This window comes from Triticum aestivum, chromosome 1B, assembly GCF_018294505.1.
Source record: "Triticum aestivum cultivar Chinese Spring chromosome 1B, IWGSC CS RefSeq v2.1, whole genome shotgun sequence".
In the NCBI taxonomy this organism is placed as follows: domain Eukaryota; kingdom Viridiplantae; phylum Streptophyta; class Magnoliopsida; order Poales; family Poaceae; genus Triticum; species Triticum aestivum.
The window spans coordinates 535,941,318-535,955,071 of NC_057795.1; the positions used below are offsets into that span (position 1 = coordinate 535,941,318).

General features: G+C 42.8%; 1 long non-coding RNA gene across 3 annotated transcripts; it reads right to left on the reverse strand.

Annotated features, from left to right (window-relative positions):
- Nucleotides 1-8,016: 8,016 nt before the first annotated feature.
- Nucleotides 8,017-13,022, reverse strand: LOC123136764 (uncharacterized). 3 transcript variants are annotated; one of them, XR_006467266.1, is made up of 5 exons: nucleotides 12,560-13,022; nucleotides 11,182-12,451; nucleotides 10,767-10,892; nucleotides 10,169-10,377; nucleotides 8,017-9,565 (listed from the first exon to the last, which is right to left on the reverse strand). It is a non-coding gene; the product is annotated as an uncharacterized lncRNA (long non-coding RNA). The 3 variants fall into 3 exon arrangements; XR_006467264.1 differs by having other exon boundaries at nucleotides 12,530-13,022; XR_006467259.1 differs by having other exon boundaries at nucleotides 11,182-13,022.
- Between the last annotated feature and the right edge of the window lie 732 nt (nucleotides 13,023-13,754).

The window sequence follows — 13,754 nt, forward strand, 5'->3', positions numbered from 1 at the left end:
TTTACGCTCTACCACAATGGCCACACTGACCGCTCGGGCATTGGCAGCCACATATAATAGTAAAGGCTCATGATCAACTGGGGCTGCAAGAACTGGCGGTTCAACCAACTGCTGCTTTAACTCCTCAAAGGCCGCATTGGCCGCATCACTCCAGACGAAATCATCCGTCTTCTTCAGCATCTGATACAAAGGAATGGCCTTCTCACCCAGACGACTGATAAACCGGCTGAGGGCTGCAATCCGGCCTGCGAGACGCTGAACATCATTGATACATGTCGGTTTAGCCAAGGATGTGATCGCCTTGATCTTTTCCGGATTAGCCTCGATGCCCCTGTTAGACACAAGAAAACCGAGCAGCTTGCCTGCCGGAACACCAAAGACACACTTATCTGGGTTAAGCATCATCTTGTAAACCCGAAGGTTGTCAAACGTCTCCTTGAGATCAACTATCAATGTCTCCTTTTCCCTGGATTTTACCACAATGTCATTCACATAGGCATGAACATTACGTCCAATCTGCGTGTGAAGACAATTTTGCACACAACACTGATAAGTTGCCTGAGCACTCTTGAGCCCAAAGGGCATAGAAACATAGCAGAAGGCTCCAAAGGGAGTGATGAAAGTTGTCTTCTCCTGGTCCTTAACTGCCATTTTAATCTGATGGTATCCTGAATAAGCATCCAAAAAACTCTGGCGCTCAAAACCCGCCGTTGCATCAATGATCTGATCAATACGCGGGAGAGCAAAAGGATCGGCCGGGCAAGCCTTGTTTAAGTCCGTGTAGTCCACACACATACGCCAAGTCCCGTTTTTCTTAAGAACCAGCACCGGATTAGCCAACCATTCAGGATGAAACACTTCAACGATAAACCCAGCAGCCAACAGCCGGGCTACCTCCTCCCCAATTGCCTTGTGTCTCTCTTTATTAAAGCGACGAAGAAATTGCTTGACCGGTTTAAACTTCGGATCAATATTAAGAGTGTGCTCAGTGAGTTCCCTCGGTACACCTGGCATGTCAGAAGGCTTCCATACAAAAATGTCCCGGTTCTCATGGATGAACTCGATGAGTGCGCTTTCCTATTTTGGATCCAGATTGGTGCTGATGCTGAACTGCTTGGACGAATCGCCAGGTACAAAGTCAACAACCTTAGTCTCGTCAGCCGGTTTGAAATGTAGGGTTGGGTCATGCTCAGTGGTGGGCTTCATCAGAGGGGTCATATCTGCCGGATCAACATTCTCCTTGTAAAACTTTAACTCCTCTGTCGCACAAACCGACTCAGCGTAAGCCGCATCACTCTCCTCTCAATCCAAAGTGATTTTTCGACTTCCATGAACCGTGATGGTTCCTTTGTGACCCGGCATCTTAAGCTGCAAGTAAATATAACAAGGCCTCGCCATGAATTTTGCATAAGCCGGTCGCCGAAATAGTGCGTGATATGGGCTCTGGATTCTCACCACCTCAAAAGTCAATGTCTCAGACCGGGAATCATGTTCATCCCCAAACACAACTTCCAAGGCAATCTTGCCCACTGGATATGCCGACTTTCCTGGTACCACACCATGGAAAACAGTATTGGACGGTTTAAGATTCTTATCTGTCAACCCCATGCGGCGGAATGTCTCATAATACAGAATATTAATACTGCTTCCTCCATCCATGAGTACTTTGGTGAACTTGTAACCTCCCACCTGAGGTGCCACCACCAGAGCTAGCTGACCCGGATTGTCAATCCGGGGCGGATGATCATCCCTACTCCACACAATAGGCTGTTCCGACCACCGCAGATAGCGTGGAACTGCCGGTTCAACCGCATTGACTGCCCTCTTGTGCAGCTTCTGATCACGCTTGCACAGACTAGTGGTGAATACATGATATTGTCCACCATTCAGCTGCTTCGGGTGACTCTAGTAACCCGACTGTTGCTGATTCCCTTGATTATTCTATTGGTTATTACCACCTTGGTTGTTCTGGTTGCTATGATTATTCTAAAACCTAGAGCCTGAACCGCCACCACCATGAAAACCTGGACCTGAACCGCCCGACGGACCCTGATCATACCGGAAGAGATCAGAATTTTTGAACTCCTTCATAATGTTACAATCCTTCCAGAGATGTGTTGGAGGGACCTCCTTGGTCCCATGCTTTGGACAGGGCTGATTCAACAAGCGCTCCAGATTCATCACCCCACCGCGCTGGGGCGGTTTACCCTTACAACGCTGCACATTAGCATTAGCCACAAAATCTGAATCCGCTTTACGCTTACCATTATTCCCATGGCCTCCCTGGTTGTGCTGCTGTCCCTTCGCACCGCCATTCCTCTTTCCCTTCTCCGGTTTCTCATTATCAGAATCGGGATCCTTGGTATTATCAGAATCGGCATACTTTACCAAGGCTGCCATGAGGGTTCCCAGGTCGTTGCAGTGGCGCTTGAGCCGTCCCAACTTCTCCTTCAGTGACTTAAACCGGCAATTACGTTCCAGTGTGATAATCGCTTGGCCAGCGTTAATTCGGTCGAACGAGTGCAAAACTTCTGAGACTCGGCGCACCCAATGATTTGTGGACTCGTTCTCACCTGAACACAAGCATCCAGATCTACAATGGACATGGGCTGTTTACACGTGTCTTTAAAATTGGCTATAAACCGGGCCTTCAGCTGATCCCATGACTCGATGGAATTAGCTGGCAGATTTTTCAACCAAGTGCGGGTTGTTCCTTCCAACATCATCGTGAAGTACTTTGCACAAGGTGCTTCATCTACATCCAGCATCTCCATTGCCATCTCATAAGTCTCGACCCACATCTCAGGCGGCTGATCCGCCGTGTAGTTAGGTACTTTGCGTGGACCCTTGAAATCCTTGGGCAGACGCATGTTACGGAGAGCCGGAATAAGGCACGGTACTCCCCAGGAACTAAAAGCAAGCCCGGTGCCTCTGTCAACCGACATTGCTGGCTGAACCGGGGCGGGTTGATAACGACCCAAAGCACCATCCCTTCGTGCCCTGCCATGATCCACTACCTCCTGAGCATTGCGATGCCGCGCGCTGCTAGATACTTCCGGTTCGTCCATCCGCCTGCTATAACTTGGGCTCGGACGAGGGGTTGAATGAATTCTATGCCGGCTATATGAATAAGCCTGTTGCTGCACTAAGGCGGTTTGAAGAAGATCTCTTGCCCGCCGTGTCTCAACTGCCTCTATTGAATCTCCTTCCATTGGAATGGCTGCCAAGCGTGAGGCCGCAGCAATCATGTTATCTAGAGGGCTTGAAAAGTGACCCGATGGTGTAGGCACACACTGCGGCGGGTTAACTATCCGTCGGTGTAGCTCCGTTGCTCATGGCTGATCCGGAGCTATCGTAGGCACTTCAGCTCGGTTTGCGGCTGCCGGATTGCTCGGCCCAATGCCTGGCGTCTGAAAGAGATTTAACCCTTCGTAAGCCGGCGGCAAGCGCGACCGATACTTCCTTCGTATCACATCCTCTGACGCGGTCCGATCTAGAATGAGCCGGTAATTCTGTGCTTGTATCTGCTGTGATCGAGCATTCAAAGCAGCCTGTTCCTCAGCCATCCTATTATCCTCAGCCACCAGGTCCTCCTTAGCCTGTGTAATTTGCTCCTTCAGTCTCGCAACTTCCACATTGTGCTGATCCTGCGTATCTGGGGTGACTGTCGCGGTTAACAAGGTCGCCCAAGCGTCCATTAAACCGGAGAGAACTTGCGCCGGCCGGCGCGCCGAGGTACCTGCCGCGACCGCTAATCCGGTATTCATTGTTGCGGTAGATGAAGACTGCAACACGTGTTGCGTGCCGGCCATGTAAACAGCAACCCGACTCGGCGCTTCAAGGAGGTCCGGAATACTATTGCCATCGGAATATCCCTCAAACATACCGCCATGAATCTGGTATAAGGACTCGGTTTCGCCAATGGATGACTCACCGTCGGAATATATAGTCGTCTCGCCCTCAGACACCGGTTCAGATCCGATCCCATGGACACATCCTACGAACGCACGCTTCACGACGGGCCTAACCCGGGCTGGACTCGCACGCTGAGCCGTCTTGACGAGGTCGGTGCAGATGTCCGGCTCAGGGCCTAGTTCGCCGATCTTGCCAATGAAGACATGAATTCCGCCGAAGGGGACCCGGTACGCGTACTCGATTGAGCCGGCCTCGGGGCCCCATCCTTTGTCGTCGATGTAGAGCTTGCCGCGACGACTTTTGGTCATCCGGCCGATCACGTACCCCTTAAGTCCTTCAGAGCAGCCCTTCAAGAACTCGACACCATCGTGCGATAGCCCCACGGTGGGTGCCAACTGTCGTGGAATTATCACGTAAGATGTCCTCGTGAAAGGACTTAGTCATGGAGCCATCGCAACGAGTTAGTTTGAAGGGGTTAAACCGGACAAGGGACACGGGAGTTATACTAGTTCGGCCCCTTCGATGAAGGTAAAAGCCTACGTCTAGTTGTGATGGGATTGATTGGGTTTCGATGATCAGGGAGCGAAATACGCTTGCCTGAGTCTCGAGTTGTTGTCTCCCGTCCCTGAACCGCCGCCGGGTCGTCCATTTATATACACAGGTTGACGCCCGGCCGGTTTATAGAGCCCCGAGGCCGACTCATACAAAGTGTCCGGCTCTGTCTCTCCTTTCCTAACTTATACTACAAGTTTACATAGTCATGGCGGTTTACCGCTATGGGCCCTAATCCGCCTTTGGGCTTCGGGCTTCTATGCTTCCTTTAGTAAAGCGCCATCTTCTGGATCTTCGTGGGCTTCAACATAGTCGAGGGTGAACCGGGCCTTCCTGGCCGGTTTATACTCAGTAGCTATATCCTCCACAGACTCCATTTGATATTCCTTTTCTTCGAAATACTGAAATAGGCAAAAAAACAGCAATACGGGCTAGGCCTCCGGTTAGTAGGTTAGTCCCACAAATGATATAAATGTGTAAAATAAAGCCATAAACATCCAAAAGGGTAATATAATAGCATGGAATAATAAAAAATTATAGATACGTTGGAGACGTATCAAGCATCCCCAAGCTTAATTCTTGCTCGTCCTCGAGTAGGTAAATGATGAAAACAGAATTTTTGATGTGGAATGCTACCTAGCATAATTCTCAATATAACTTTATTTATTGTGGCATGATTATTCAGATCCAAATGATTCAAGATAAAAGCTTATAAAACATAAAAAATAATGCTTCAAAGCATACTAACAAATAATCATGTCCTATCAAAATAGCATAGCCAAAGAAAGCTTATCCCTACAAAAACATATAGTTAGGCCATGCTTCATTTTCATTACACAAAATACTCCCATCATGCACAACCCCGATTTCAGCCAAGCAATTGGTTCATACTTTTTAACGTGCTTCAGCTTTTTCAACTCTTACGCAATACATGAGCGCAAGCCATGGACATAGCACTATGATGGTATATGGTAGTATATGGTGGTGGTTGTGAGGACAAAAAGGGAGAAGATAGTCTCACATCAATTAGGCGTATCAACGGGCTATGGAGATGTCCATCAATAGATATCAATGTGAGTGAGTAGGAATTGCCATGCAACGGATGCACTAGAGCTATAAATATATGAAAGCTCAACAAAAGAAATTAAGTGGGTGTGCATCCAACTTTCTTGCTCACGAAGACCTAGGGCATTTTGAGGAAGCCCATCATTGGAATATACAAGCCAAGTTCTATAATGAAAAATTCCCACTTAGTATATGAAACTGATAATATAGGAGACTCTCTATCATGAAGATCATGATGCTACTTTAAAGCACAAGTGTGGAAAAGAGATAGTAGCATTGTCCCTTCTCTCATTTTTTTTCTTTTCTCTTTTTTTTCTTCTTCTTTTTCTTTTTTCCTCTTTTTTATCTTTGGCCTTTTTTTTTTCTTTTTAAAGTCCGAAGTCTCATCCCGACTTGTGGGGGAATCATAGTATTCATCATCCTTTCCTCACTGAGACAATGCTCTAATAATGAAGATCATCACACTTTTATTGATTTACAACTCAAAACTGGAACAAGATATGACTCTATATGAATGCCTCCGGCGGTGTACCGGAATATGTAATGAATCAAGAGCGACATGTATGAAAATTATGAAGGTGGCTTTGCCACAAATACAATGTCAAGTACATGATCATGCAAAGAGCAATATAACAATGATGAAGTGTGTCATAATAAATGGAACGGTGAAAAGTTGCATGGCAATATATCTCGGAATGGCTATGAAAATGCCATAATAGGTAGGTATGGTGGCTGTTTTGAGGAAGATAAATAATGGGTGCATGATACGGCGAAATTTGCACGGTATAATAGAGGCTAGGAAAGTGGAAGGGTGAGTGTGCGTATATCTATGGACTCATATTAGTCATAAAGAACTCATATACTTATTGCAAAAGTCTACTTGCCCTCGAACCAAAGTACTACTACACATGCTCCTAGGGGAAGGGTTGGTAGGAGTTAACCATCACGTGATCCCGACCTCCACTCATAAGGAAGATAATTAAAAGAGCACCTCATGCAACAAATTTGTCACACAACTTTTACCATACGTGCTTGCTATGGGACTTGCCAACTTCAACACAAATATTTTTCAATTTCATAATTACCCACTAGCATGACTCTAACATTATCACCTCTATATCTCAAAACAATTATCAAGCATCAAATTGATCCTAGTGTTTTATGCACTTTTTATGATACTTTTTTTTATATCCAACTTGGATGCTCATCATTTTAGGACCAAATTTATAACCATAGAAAATACCATGCTGTTCTAAAAGACTCTTAAAATAATATAAGTGAAGCATGATAGACTGGCAATTTCTTCAAAATTAAGCCACCGTCGTGCTCTAAAAGATATAAGTGAAGTACTAGAGCAAAAACTATCTAGCTCAACAGATATAAGTGAAGCACATAGAGTATTCTAATAAATTCTAATCAAGTGGGCTTCTCCCAAAAGGTGCGTACAACAAGGATGATTGAGCTAAACTAAAAAGCAAATACTAATATCATACACGACGCTCCAAGTAAAACACATACTATGTGGCGAATAAAAATATAGCTCCAAGTAAAGTTACCAATGAATGAAAACGAAAGAGGGGATGCCTTCCGGGGCATCCCCAAGCTTAGGCTTTTGGCTACTTTTTAATATCTTGGGGTACCATGGGCATCGTCAAGCTTAGGCTTTTGCCACTCTTTGTTCCACAGTCCATCAAATCATTACCCAAAACTTGAAAAGTTCACAACACAAGACTCAACAAAAAATCTCATAAGCTTCGTTAGTGAAAGAAAACAAAAACCACCACATAAGGTACTGTAATGAACTCATTCTTTGTTTATTTTGGTGTTAAAACTACTGTATTACAAGTTCTCTATTGTTCATACCACTTAATATTAGACATAGATGCATCAAAATAAGCAAACAACACACGAAAAACGGAATCTGTCAAAAACAAAACAGTCTGTAGCAATTTATAACTAATGCAAACTTCTGGAACTTTAAAACTCCTACCAAAATAGAAAGTCCTGGGAAATTTGTCTATTGATCAGCAGCAAAAAAAATCAAAGTAAAAGCACATTTCTGTGATTTAACAAAACTAATTTTGTGCGTGCAAAGTTTCTGTTTTTCAGCAGAATCAGATTAACTATTATCATAGATTATCATATAGTTCTACTTGACATAAACACTAATTAAAACATAAAAACACATCAAAAGAGAAGGTAGATGCAAAATTTATTACTAAACAGAAACAAAAACAAAAAACAAAAATAAAATTGGGTTGCCTCCCAACTAGCGCTATCGTTTAACGCCCCTAACTAGACATAAAAGCGAAGATAGATCTAAGTAGTGTCATAATAATAAGATAGATCTTGAAAACTCATCTCATATTCTCTACGTTCAGCAGCAAGTTTTATTTTAGGCAAGCAAAAATAATCAAAAGGGCTAAATTTGGCGCGACAAAAGTCCCCAAGATCAATCACAGGAGGAACGGGTTCCTCCTTTGGCCCTTCATAATGAACAACTAATTCATCACTATAAGCATTCTTTTGGCAAAATCTTGTGAGCATATACTCAAGAGAGTATCCTAGCTCATTATTTCGAAGAGCAAAATCATTATTAAGTTCGGAAATTCTATCAACTAGGACATTGGTAGGAATCTTTTTTCTAAAATTTTCATTGAAAGCAACATAGTCCGAGGATTGAAAATGCCTAATTTCCTCCTGATCGAAGAGGACCGCCTCTATGGGAGGACGACCGACGTCCACCCTATAGTGCGCAAAGATTTATTTTGCCTCTCCTATTATAAATCTAAACTCATGAGCCAAAAAGATAGTAACAATGCGCTTAACAGAAGAATGCTCAATATTAGAAAATTCTAGGAAAATTCTTTGTATACAAGGATGCATATGCATAAATTGTATTTCAAGTTCAACTACAAGCATAGCGATAGCATCCACAAGACTACTAGTTCTATGAAGAATAGAATCACTCATGGAAGGTAAAGCACCGGCACAAGTAAAGAAATCTTGAATAACACCTTTTTCAATAATGTTACCACTACCGATTCGAAACTTTTTAGTATGCAAGATAGGGGTTCTTCAGCCGGAGCCTTAGAATTTTTCATGTTATCATTATTTTCCATATCAACAATAATCTCCCTAATTTTAAACATAACGACAAACAAAAGCGAGGGAGAAGAAAAAGGCTAACGAAAGAGAAAGAGAGAGGAAAAGAGAGGGTGAATAAAACGGCAAGGGTGAAGTGGAGGAGAGGAAAACGAGAGGCAAATGACAAATAATGTAAATGCGAGAGAGATGAGTTTACGATGTGTACTTGGTATGTCTTGAACGAAGACCTCCCCGGCAACGGCGCCAGAAATCCTTTTTGCTACATCTTGAGCTTGCGTTGATTTTTCTTGAAGAGGAAAGAGTGATGCAACAATAGTAGCATAAGTATTTCCCTCAGTTTTTGACAACCAAGGTATCAATCCAGTAGGAGGCTCCTCAAAAGTCTCACGCACCTACACAAACAAACAAAGAACTCGCAACAAACGTAATAAAGGGGTTGTCAATCCCTTCACGACCACTTGCGAAAGTGAGATCTGATAGAGATAGTATGATAAGATAAATACTAGCAAAAGGGCCCGTGCGTTGCAACGGGTACACAATAAGTTTGACAGTTTGTGATCCTAAAAAAAAGTTTGACAGTTTGTGTGTATTTAAAAATGCAACTGTTGTGGTGCACTATTGATAACACTTAATTTTGACGGCCCTCAAAATTCTTCATAAAACCACTTCCACCTTGTTTGAACTTTACATCTAAAAATGGTTTTAGCACAAAACCATATATATTATGGCATCAGGCCATGGATAGCACATGTTGCTCAAAGGCTTGTGGAAAAGATTCAAGTTTTTACGCTGTGATTTTTCTAATCTGGTCAATATAAACGGACTGACAAGATGCTCGGCCTCCATAGGAATTTCTATACCGCTTCATGTTCCTCTTCAACTATCTTGGTCCTTCATCAAGCAACATGTTGTTTGACACCACTTCCTGAAAGTTGAACAATATTAATTCTCTAGAAGTTCCTTGGGTTGTTTAGCTGCTTGACTGAACAAATCAATAGAATTGGGGCCAAAGAGTTAATTATCACGTAAGTTACTTAATGGCCATCCGAACATATTCCAGGTTGTATGGGGGGTCACATCACAAGACACTTTTGTACAACACGGTGACATACAAAAACAACAACTGATTGGCTTATCTGTATAATTAGAAGAATAGAAGCTTTTCAAGAGATCATCTCTTCAGAGTAATTAAGAATAAAGATAAAGCATTAAACAGTTCCCTTAAGAATCACAATGTGATTCTACCTTTTCAAAATATTTGTACGCAACTTTGTTTTAACCACTCTTTAATTCTCCTGAGTTGTAATGATGTAAACTACTTCAGGTGGTAATCCTGCCAAAAATGTTAGATCAATGTTGCAAAGAGAGCCTTGTGCCACACTCACCTATGAATAATGATTAGATAATGTAAGGTAAGGATCCCATAATTCCCCCAAAAAATATATCAAAATAATCCAACAATCTACAAATGATTATGATATAATCGTGGAAGAACTTAGAGATGTTCCCATAAGAAGCAAGATCCCACCTTCTGCCATTGGATTTTGGATAATAGAATGACATGTATTTATAGAGTCTTCACTGCTGGTACGAGCAAGAAGCACAGGGAGTGGGCATGGCCGAGCCACAAATAGGTTGCAGCCTGCCAGGGTTGGCGTAGGAACATGCTGATAACCACGAATAGCAGTAGCAACAAATCAACTCAACTCACCTCAGTCTGTAACAGAAAAATCACACCTACAATGGAAGCAACATAAGTACGTCACCATCAGTCCAACACCAAACCAATGCGCATTTAGATATGCGGACCAGCTATTTTAATGTGTTTACTGGAACAATGTACATTCGGGTATAGAGTAATGGTTGAAAATAATGCAGAATAATATTCTCTAGCTTAATATACAAAGAACAATGAAAAGATCATTATGACAGACATGGGAAAGGTTTCAGATAGGTTCTATATTGGTGCTCAGAAAGCCACTATCTAGCTCAGAAATTCATTTTACTTTTGATAGCATCATCGATTCAATCTTGTTTTTCTCAAGTGAATAACAATTCCTTATTGTCACCAACTACACAAAAGGAAATGTGAATAAAAGGTTGCAGTAAGATTTGAGGGAGAATACCTCCAGGGAAGTTGGACCCCTACTCTCAAATGGCTTGATGTTGTCCTTATAATTGGCATACTTGACCTAATGATCACGCATAGGTAAAAAAGGTCCGCCAGCATGAATTTCAAAACTGTGCTAGTCCTGGTTCAACACATCAGAATAGCAGTGAGAATCAAGATAGCTAAGAACCACATCCTAAAAGCAAGCATTTTCGTGAGAATGAGCAAAAGCGCGCACACACGCATATCCTAAACGTAGTTGAACAACAAATCAAGCTACTGATTTCCATCATATGGCAACTCGAAAAATCATAGGTGGCTATGTACTACATATATCCTAATTGACGTCCAACCAATGAAGTCACATCACATTAAACACCTAATAATCTTTATCCACTTGGACTAACATATCAAGACTAAAGTCTGCTCACAATGGGTGGCTGGAGTCACGTATCTACCGCTGCAGCTTCCATTCCTTGTCCCCCTGTTCACATGTACCAAGCATAAGCATACATATCTACCTATCATGAATGAATTGTAATCAGCAAGCAGCAGCCTTCTGTATGTAGATGTGTAACGGTAAGCGAGTAGCAGCATGAAAAATCAGTAGTAACGGGTTGCTGTTCTCTTCTCTGATCTCTCTGTATATGGAATAGCAGTATAGCACAAAAGAGCAGCAAATTAGCAAAAGCAGAGCAGCCTCGGCAAGGCAACATACCTCTATAGAGGAAGACTAATATTTTTTTCTTAACTCAGATATATAACCGCAATTCAGTGTATAACTACCTCTTCTTATGAATAAAATATTGTACACTAAATAGCAGATTAAATTACTGTGATCATTGTCTCCATTATACTTGTAGAGCGAGCATATATTTATATACACAAGAGACATATATTTGCAAGTGTTTCTTACTGTCAACACCTAGCTGAGCTAAAATAAGTAGACCTAAAATGAAATTCGAGATGGGCGTATATCACAACAAAGACGTACGAAAAGTTCCCATAAGAAAAAGAACTACAAAAAGTTCATTGTGTACCTTCGATGTGTATACACCAGTACTTCTATCGGTGACCCAGAGTAAAGATTAGGCTTCACCTTGCTATATTAGTGTAGAATACAAATAATTAAGGACAAATAGAAAGACTACCAACAAATGGTGTTTATCCTGCTCTTTCTTCATGTAGAACATCTAGGTGAATAAACATGTGTTCAAACTATCTACATTTTTCTTCTGTTAGCATATAGTAAAATTGAAAAGACATATACGAACAGAAGAACCAAACAAATCTGTATAAGATGACCAAAAATGGTTGTTTACTACCAAGTTGCAGCAAGATGATTTGAAATGTAAATCAAAGGGATCTGAATTCTAAAGCTGCTTATCGCCTAAAAGTGGAATATGAGTAGCACATTGTGTGCAGTAGCCAAAGGGGTCTATCCCCCTCTCCCTCATGTCACCAGCTAATCATATTGGATAATGCAAAGTCAATTAGACAAAGGATCAAACTTTTTTCTTACATGTAATGCTTCCTGCAATCTACCGGTAATGTGGCAACTCCGGTTGAATCTCTCCCGTCCACCGCCTCCTTTTATCTCGTGACAGCCATGCAAAGTAAATTCCATCGCTAGTCTTGGCACTCTGGGACTAACTTAATTCATATCAACGTCATGGCCTCTTTCTGCTATATTGAAACAATCTACAAAATTGACCTCACGTAAGGGGACTCATGGACTATTCATGTAATAGATTAGAAAAGGTAAATTCCATCCATAACCATGGCTGCAGTCTTGGCAACCGAGGACACCTGCATGCCGCTCAACCTTCTCTCCAAATCCTTCTCCGGTGGATCGCCAGGCGTGTCAGACGATCCACCCCATCACCCATCACGAGTCTGATGACGGGGAGCGCCAGATGGCGAGCCCATAGGATGCGCTTGACGGCAGGGCTGAGCAGGATGCCAGTCGATCGCTCAACGTAGCACCGTCCATAGGTCTGATGAGCCATCAAGCTGGCGGAGCTCGGAAGGGAGGCTGGGAAGGTGAAGAGCAAGGGCTTGGACACTGGCGGAGCTCGGAAGGGAAGTTGGGAAGGTGAAGGGAGGCAGGAGCGTCGCGTAGACGGAGGCAGCGGCGAGCGGAGTGAGGGGCGCGACGGCGGCGGATCCGCACCAGCGAGTGGGGATAAGGCGACGGCGGGCTGTAGCGAGGGCGGCGGCGGCCGATACGGTCGTGACTCGTGAGAAGGAGAGGATAGATCATAGAGACAACTTTTTTTCACTTACGCCCGGGCTGTTAGGACGGCGGGATTCCTATAAACTCTCAGGGTTTTAATGCAAAATTCCTAGGACGGTGAACCCGAAGACTCAATCCGTGCTTTATTATTAAAAAAAAAATACATATTAGGGAGAGAGGAGAGATATTTATGGTATTTTATAATATAGATAGGAAAAGTAAAGATGCAAATAGAAGTAGATTGAATGCTTATATGATAAAAGATAGACCCGGGGGCCATAGGTTTAACTAGTGGTTTCTCTCAAGATAACATAAGTATTACGGTGGATGAACAAATTACTGTCGAGCAATTGATCGAAAAGCGAATAATTATGAGATTATCTAGGCATGATCATGTATATAGGCATCATGTCCGTGACAAGTAGACCGACTCCTGCCTGCATCTACTGCTATTACTCCACACATCGACCGCTATCCAGCATGCATCTAGAGTATTAAGTTCATAAGAACAGAGTAACGCATTAAGAAAGATGACATGATGTAGAGGAATAAACTCAAGCAATATGATATAAACCCCATATTTTTATCCTCGATGGCCATAATACAATACGTGCCTTGCAACCCCTGCTGTCACTGGGTAAGGACACCGCAAGATTGAACCCAAAGCTAAGCACTTCTCCCATGGCAAGAAAGATCAATCTAGTAGGTCAAACCTAACTGATAATTCGAAGAGACTTGCAAAGATAACTTAATCATACATAAAAGAAT